This window comes from Pholcus phalangioides, unplaced genomic scaffold, assembly GCF_987345545.1.
Source record: "Pholcus phalangioides strain wild (caught in Gottingen) unplaced genomic scaffold, Ppha-v1.0 ptg000015l_1, whole genome shotgun sequence".
In the NCBI taxonomy this organism is placed as follows: Eukaryota; Metazoa; Arthropoda; class Arachnida; order Araneae; family Pholcidae; genus Pholcus; species Pholcus phalangioides.
Genome location: NW_028301608.1, coordinates 85,012,575 through 85,021,949, shown reverse-complemented (window position 1 = coordinate 85,021,949; position 9,375 = coordinate 85,012,575).

Genomic DNA, 9,375 nt, shown 5'->3' with positions numbered 1-9,375 from the left:
CGGTGATGTTCCAGATCACTTAATTAAGTGGCCCGAGAAACATTTTCAAATCAATGAAATGGCTCGCACGCTTCGAAAGTTCCTTAAAGCCTTAGAAAACTCACTTTGCCTGGAGAGTCATGATGCATTTAAGAGGGCTCTGGATATCTAGACCCTACAACAGAGGTTCCCAAATGGTGCATCACGACGACATTCCCTCACTATCCACAATTCACTTTATTCTGCCTATTCCCTCCCCGTCATATATTTCCGATCGTAGTCAAAAACACGAATAAAATTCGAATATCGTGAATGAAAGAGGAGACGTTTCAAAACATTGCAAATCAGTTGGAACGTTTCCATGTGTAGGAGAGGATTGACGTATAACGAAACGCACACTACACTAAACTAAAGCAGGGGAAATGTAGATTTCCCATCCTCCTCCCCACTTCTTATTTTCCTACGTTGCGAAGTAGCATGCATTTTCCGTAACATTCAATTGACAATTCAGCACACGTTTGCATTGACCGGGAAAAACGAAACCGTACAAAAAAAAATGTTTCCATCCAAAGAGATGTTTTTCGCCCTTAATTCAATAAGAACCGCAGATCTATTGTGGGTTTCAAATTTCTGCGGAAATGCTCGTTGTAACAGAAACATGAACCCCCACGTATACGTGAAAACAATCGTGTACCACGTTCGATTCTAAGTTACCATCAATCGATGCGGTCAATTTCACTGTAAGTCGTATCGAGTTCTAAATAACGTGACTGGGCGGACAGCCGCGTATAATGCTTCTAACACACGTAACCTATTTCTTACGCAGCGTCTGACGCGAAAATCAGAAGATTTAAGTTCGATAGGGATTAAAATGTAAATTCTAACAATTTTTTCAAAGTTTAATTGTTTGATATAAGCAACTCGGTAATAACAATGACAAAGCCCGCCATTTCAACTTTTTTCAGGGATGGGAGGGCCAAAAAACATATACTCAATATATGTATACAGGGTGTCTTGTAAGTCCTAATTCGGCCTTTATCTCATGAACCGTGAGTGGTAGAGGTATGGTTTCAACTTAAAAAATGCTCAAATTGTGTTCAGATATAACCATGTACCAATTCCGAGAGTGAAAATACAGTGTGTCACAAATTTAAAATATTCAAATTTTCATATGGTACCCCTTGCCCTCTAACTTTCTGTTAGAAAGTTATTACTCCGTCTTTCCTGAGGCCAAGGAAAAAAGTTCCACGTTTCTAAGTGAAATTTTTGCTGAGATATTTGAATTCAAAGATCTCAGAGTAGTTGGGAAAGAACGGCATGAACTAACGGACAATGTTCCTTTCCCTCATTTACGTTTTTCTTTCCCAACTTTTTTTCCAATTTTTGAATTCTTATATCTCAGTGAATATTGCACTTGTGTATGTGGAAACATGGAACTTTTTTTTTTGTTTGTCTAGGGAGAGACGAGGCAGTAGTTTTCTAATTGACACTTAGAGAACAGAGGGGCCCGTGTAAGAATTTAGATTTTTTTTATTTTATGACACACTGTGACATTTATGTATATTTTATGACACACGGGTGTTTCCACTATCGAAACTGGCACAGAATTATTCCGAAACGCATTTTGAGCATTTTTTATACTAGAGCCAAACTGTTGATGAAATAAAGGCCGCATTAGGACTTACCCAGGCCCCACTCTTTGTATATATTTATATTCCTCCTTATTTCTATTTTATTTTTTAAAGCCGGAAGGCCTTCCCTGACCTCCCTTCTTCCTAAATGATGAGCCTGACAACGACTCGGACATAACATCAATATGTGACTGTTCCGACTGATTTCCATAGGACAAAGGTCTCCAAAGTTGTTAAACTATTTTCAAATAGTCTATAAGGTTTTCGCGGCCATCATTTGATAAAAATTGTTTTTTCGGGTTCGAAGACCGTCGTCCGTTTGAGTTTGTTCTCAACGTTTCCCCAACACTAGTGGTTGGCATCATCAGGAGAATTGATAAACTGGATCAAAGTCAAGTTTTCCGGAGTCTCAGGTTGTATTTATGCACATAAGTGGCTTGAACTACACTATTGTTTTGCGATTGGTCAGTTGATTCTATGGCTGACAGCGTATTGTAAACAGTTGTTATGCTGGTAGAACCTGATTGGCCGAGAGATGTGGAGTTATCTGATTGGCTGTTGTCATCATTCTGTTGCTGGACCTTGAAGGGGAAGGTTCTTGTTCTTCTGAGAGCTGGTGTCCAGGATCTGCTCAATTTCAAAGTTTCTTCTCTTCTATTATAGCTGTTTTTGTGCTTGTATATTTCAATAGCCTCTCTGTAGATTCGTGGGAAGAAGTGGTCAACATTAGCTATTACCTGTGTTTTGCTGAACTGTACACTGTGGTTTTCGTAAAGCGCCTGCTCTGCCACCGCCGACTTTTCTGTTTGGCCCATTCTGCAGCATCGTTCGTGCTCTTTTATTCTCGTGGCCACAGATCTTTTTGTGGTTCCAATATATACCTGACCACAGGTGCACGGTATTCGGTAGATCCCCGGTGTTGATAGAGGGTCACGGTGGTCTTTTCGTAAGCCTACTCACACCAACAGATATGTGCATAAGCTCTCCAATCATCATCCTCACCAAAAACGAGGCGTACTGAAAACCTTGATCGAGAGGGCAAGAAGACTATGTGAAGGAAAAGATCTAGGTAAAGAGATTGAGCACTTAAAATCAGTTTTCCGCTCTAATGGGTACACGAAAGACGACATCAAGAAAGCCTTACGCTCCATCAAGGAATCACCAACGGAAAATGAGCAGTCACAATCAATTGGAAAAGCTGTGCTGCCTTTTATCCCCGGAGTGACGGCAAGAATCAGCAAGGTCATGAAAAAACATCGTATAAAGACCATTTTCAAACCAACCAGAAAAATATGTGAAATGCTGCGATCAGCAAAAGACCACCGTGACCCTCTATCAACACCGGGGATCTACCGAATACCGTGCACCTGTGGTCAGGTATATATTGGAACCACAAAAAGATCTGTGGCCACGAGAATAAAAGAGCACGAACGATGCTGCAGAATGGGCCAAACAGAAAAGTCGGCGGTGGCAGAGCATGCGCTTTACGAAAACCACAGTGTACAGTTCAGCAAAACACAGGTAATAGCTAATGTTGACCACTTCTTCCCACGAATCTACAGAGAGGCTATTGAAATATACAAGCACAAAAACAGCTATAATAGAAGAGAAGAAACTTTGAAATTGAGCAGATCCTGGACACCAGCTCTCAGAAGAACAAGAACCTTCCCCTTCAAGGTCCAGCAACAGAATGATGACAACAGCCAATCAGATAACTCCACATCTCTCGGCCAATCAGGTTCTACCAGCATAACAACTGTTTACAATACGCTGTCAGCCATAGAATCAACTGACCAATCGCAAAACAATAGTGTAGTTCAAGCCACTTATGTGCATAAATACAACCTGAGACTCCGGAAAACTTGACTTTGATCCAGTTTATCAATTCTCCTGATGATGCCAACCACTAGTGTTGGGGAAACGTTGAGAACAAACTCAAACGGACGACGGTCTTCGAACCCGAAAAAACAATTTTTATTTTCAAATAGTTTAAAATTCTAAAAATATCTAAGGAATTTGTATATTTGGATGAGGTTAGCAAAAAATGTATTCTCACGCGCGAAGAGTGATTCTTTTTTTTATATATAGATGACGCTCACGAAAGCAAATCAAAGTCCAAGAAGTGCAGTGTGTACGATTAATGCCTCATTCCTGAGTTTTCCTGTTACTGCCGCTTGCATAAGGTTTCCATTGTGATGTTCGCATTGGTGAATAAACAACTATTGAAGTAGTGCTACTTCACGAAGGTTTTTAACAGCTGGCTGATGCGAAGATCTATTTAGAAAAGAGTGAAAATTCAACTGTGCCCTGTTAGCGGGGAATCAAATCCCATCGTCCTCCCACTTGCCGGGTGAGCGCCCTAGACAACTAGACTACAAAGGCAACGAATTTCACTGTCCTGAATTAGGTCCCGTTCAGTGCATATGAGATTCAAGTAAAGATAAAGCCCACAATTGCTGACACTGCCACCAGATGGTGACTTATCCGAGGATGTGATTACACTCTGCTATCCATACGAAGGTTTTTAACAGCTGCCTGATGAGATGTATTTAGGAACGAGAGAAAATTCAACTGATTTTGGCTGAATTAGGTCCTTGTGCTCTGGCCTGAATTAAACCTGACCGTCTATGTACGGTCCCGTTCAGTGCACACGAGGCAAGTTCGAGACATTCGTTGTCTAGTGGTTTTGGGCGCTCACCCGGCAAGTGAGAGGACGTGGGTTCGATTCCCCACAAGCTAAGTTGAATTATCTCTTTTTCCTAAATATATCTTCGCATCATCCAGCTGTTAAAAACCGCTATCCAGCTGTAATAGATAGCGGAGAGTGACACCATCCTTGGATAGTGTTACCTCAGCCACGAATCACTGGTTGAAGCTTTAGGAACGTTTCGGAAACAGAAGAGATGGAAGAAAGGTTTGGGTTCAATCACTACTGCCAGACTTTCATGCGGAGCCATCTATCGACAGAAATGTAAACTTTTTTTTTTGTACTAAAATCAACCCTAATTCATGAGAATAACTTTTTTTACAAACTTCATTCAAATTTATCAATTGCTTCGAATTTAATAAACACACTTTTTTAACTATTCACGAAGTTACGATGGAACACCTTGTATTTTAAATCTTTCGAAACCTTAATACTCTGAAACTGTGTTTCAAAAATTCGGTTATAACGAAAATATTTCGTAGTCTCTTTAAATGTCGTTATAATCGAGTTAACGGAACGTAAATTAATTTATACGATCTTAATGCATTAGAAAAATCGTGTTTCTGTCGTTACGTCTTCACGAAATATACACGCCCTTTAAAATTAGCAAATATCAATAGTGAAAACTTTGAGTTCTTCTTTTATAATTGATACCTTTCTTGATGCAACGAGAGGAACAAAACAATATAAATAGAAAGCTTCAATATGGAAAAAGCAACGTCAGCTCTGACGTTACGAGAAGAATCTGATCCAAGCTCTGATTACCCCAACAACAACAACAAAAAAACGACGATAAAAGCGGAGAAAAATAGAAAGAAAAAAGACGCTCTTGTCTCTTTGGTTGATTCGAGGAAAAATTTCTTTCAGAAAAGTTACGGGAGAAAAAAAAAAAGAAGAGATTTTTCGAGAAAAATTTGCTTTTTAAAAAAAAATAATACGCGAGAATCATTTTGGGAACCAATTAAGAAGTAGCTCAAGAAAAAAAAACAACAACGGGAGCTGATGAAGAAGATCATTTTCACTTTATTGATCGGTTGTTTGCGATAAGAACAGTTCAGTTTCCTTTTTAATGAGCTGTAAAATAATCATTTCATAGACTTCATATATTTTGAAGGGGGAAAAAAGTCACTAATCACTAGTCGAATTTGAGATTCCATAGCCCAGGAGGATCCATTTATGTATGTTTGTCTCATTCCGTGATTCCAAACGTGGGATAGGATTTTTAACGGGGCAATTTGAGTTTTTAAGGGAGAAATCGCATGATTTATGAAAATTCATATTTAACGGAAAAATAATTTTTGAATTATATAAATTCATATCCAGTGAAAAAATAATAATTCGCAATTTAATGAAATGGCATATTTAATGAAAAAATAATTTGCGTATCAATGAATTCATATTTACTATTAAAAAAAAAGATCTCAGAATAAGTAAAATTCCCCAGTAATGTAGGGCTCGTTATTTGCCTCGAAGCCCTGGACTGAACTGAATTGTTCCGCGGCACATATTTTTTGGCCGTTATACCCATACAGCGACATATTTAACTCTTACAGCGGCAATCCCGAGATACCTCGTCAAACATGATCTGCTTTATTTCGGTCACCCCAAAATATCTCGGGTTCTTAACATACTTCTATTTCCAATGCAGCAGTTATAGTGCGTTCGCGAAAATTTTAAAAAACCACTTAAGGGGTTAAGAGTGTTTTAGTTTTGACTAAAACTAACTTTTTAGTTAGACTTGGGACCGGTTAAATCTTATTAGAAAGAAGTCCTAAGACAATGCCAGACTATATATATATAAACAGTTCAGAAATCATTTTATTGATCAAAAATAACGACATAAACTTTATGACAAATTCGCAGAGTAAGTTCTGTGGTAAGAAAATATCTCACATCAGATCTTGTAAAGAACAAGTGAGAACTTAGGAAGTAGAAAAGAACTTGAATGACGTTAAAGTGTTTGGCGACTTTGTCTGACACGAACGAACAAGGAACAAAACATTGAAATGTTTGGAAAGCTGGAGGACAAAAGTGTAACAACCTCAGACGACGCTAAGAGAGGTTTCATAATTCCTTTTACCTCATTTATTGAAACTTACATCATTGTAATCAATATCAGGACGCAACAGTTTTACCCATGTAAGTACTCATAAAACATATTAACAGCTGTCTGTCTGAACGATAGTTTATGACAAAATTGCATAGACCATATTCCTATGTTTTTATTTCATTGCATAGAATTACAAATTCTATCGACAATGTCGCAAGTGTTCACAAACTTGACTTTTTTTATACTCAAGCCGGGTTGTAACTAATAATAATGGCGACAAAAAAAAAAAGATTGGACCGGCATGAGGGAGACTTTGCTTAACGTTGCCCTGAAGCAGATAAACCTCCATGTACTTAAACGTAACTGTGATGCAAACCTCAATAGTTCATTAAATAAATTTACCAATTTTCTGGAATCACATGATGACTAGTTTTAAACTAGGATGATGTCACTCTTCGCTATCCATACGAAGGTTTTCAACAACTGGCTGATGCGAAAATGGATTTAGGAAAAAGGGGAAATGCAACTGTCCTTGCAGGGAATCGAAATAACCTTTTCTTACTTGTTTCTTAGTGTTTCTCAACCGCCAGGCCAGCTCACCGGTTTACTTTTACCCATTTATATCCCATTAGGTGGCCGTGTGACTGGGCCTTCGCATAAAAGAAATCAACCGGGCCGCGAGCTTCCAAAGGTTGAAAACCACTGTCTTAGACCACTAGACTACAAAGGAAACGTTTCCCAATCTTCCTTAGAGCTCGTGTGCGCTGAACTGGACCATTCATGGACGGCCTTTGTAGTTTAGTGGTCCAAGGCGCTCACCCAGCAAGGACGTGATTTCGATTCCCCGCAAGGGTATAGTTGAATTTTCTCTCTTTCCTAAATCCATCTTCGCATCAGCCAGCTGTTGAAAACCTTCGTAATCTGCAACGACCGTCGGGGCTACCAATATGTTAAAACAAAAAAAAAAACCCCAAATCGTCTCAACTTTGGGCTGAAGCGTGCACAGTTGACTGATTTTAGATTATCGTGCGGAATAAGTATTGCATATCAGACATAAAACGAAAACATAAATGTTAAGTTCTGAAATTCTATTTTGTTTTATTTGGTGATAAAAAGATTTAGGTCAAAATAAGTTTATTGATTGCTCATCTTCAACAAAATCGAAATTTTATGTTTCCGATGCGGAAATGTTTCGGAAATAAATAATATATATATATATATCGAGAGATCGAAATACACTGGTCAGTTATGTCTATGATTTATAGGAGTGGGCCTGGCCCTTATTTCGATTCTTTCAGGAATAAAACTGACCATTTCCGTCTGAAATAAGATGTCAGAACCAATGTATTTTTCACAAAAAAAAAAATGAAGAAAAAAATATTTAGACCGTAAGATATTGTATGAGATTTTTTTCCCCCTATTGGTCCGATATCCAGACCATTTACTTTCATCCCTAAAATCGCCGGGGTTTCACCGAGTAAATTCGCCATTGAACAAAACAGCTCTCTCTACTTCTACGTGCATTTCCAGTTCCACGATTCTCTCTTATTTAGTTTTTCGATTCTATTCCTCTCGAATAGAGAAGAGAAGAGACAAGAATTGTCTGACATGGCTTCGAACAGGACGCTTTCTGCCAGAGGATGTCACATTCGTTGAGCTTCGACACATCCTAAACGATATTTATATATATCTGTGCGTATATATTCCGGCTACCATAAATTTTTTATTTACATCCAGTGTGTGTGTGTGTGTGTGTGTGTGAGAGAGAGAGAGAGTTCTTCGTGTATTTTGAACTGTATAGAAAGATTCAAAGATTTCACGGTCAGAAATGCTAAGGTGGAGCAAAGAAATGTTTGGAAATGATGGAGTTCAAAGACACTGTTATTGTCGTTTACATAACATCGTGATTGTATACAGGAATGAGTGAACGCCAGAACTTTGCCACCGGACTTATCCCGTTGCCGAGATCTCTTCCAGCCCAGCTTCGTTCGCGATTTACGTGATTGTATACAGCATACATGCTCAACCCATGGCGCGCGAAGGTCAAATGTGGCCTTCGAATTTGTCTGATGTTGCAAGTGACCTCAATCCTAATTTTTGTAAAAATTAACTAGGCGGCACGTTTTTCCAGAGGCGTGGCGTAATTGCAGATTACTTGAGTGACCTGAGGCACATTTACAGATCGATTGAGTGGCCCGCGGCACATTTATCCTGGAATAACTCGTGGACCATTGATCCAAGAGAATCATTCTTCCAATTAAGAACACACACACACACGCGCGCGATTCCCATTCGCAATACCATCAATAAATAGCGCCCTATTTTTCCTAAGGGTGTTCTCAGGATCAAACTTTAGGGGGAAGGGTATATAAAACGTTTGAGGGAGCGAACACAATTAATTTATCCCAGAGAAATTTTGAATTGACATTCTTCAAAAAGCCATTGAATTGACAGAAATTGATTAAAATGGCACATAGGCGAGTAATAAATCAGTACAAATTACGCATGTGTACGCCAAAATGCATCAAAATCATCGAGTATTTTAGTTTTGGTTCTGGCTCTCCGTCGTAGGAATTGGAAATTACAATTCCCTAGTAAAAGTGTTAAAATTTCTGCGCCCGGAGAACTTTGTCTATCAAGCCGAGCTTCTCACCACCGTCGAAACAACTAGTGAGGCCTCAAGGCTGAAAGTCCCGGCCCACATCAGGACGGACATCTTCTCGGGAAAAACGTCCATCCTGAACCCGATTACAAGGTACCAGAAGGCCCGAAAATTTCAACTGCTCCTCAGGCACCTTCAACTTCAAGATCTGAGAAAAAGATCACGAGGGCTTGTAGAGAATTAAGAAGCTGGTCACTGTGCAAAAGAAGCCACCAAATATGGAACCCCCCCCCCCCCCACATGAAGCCCCCACCTGCTCCGCATCCGATGCAAAATTCAGACGCTGAAGAGAGATGCTCCTCGACTGGGAAGCTGAGTGGGACGATCCAGAAGCCTCTGGCAGATC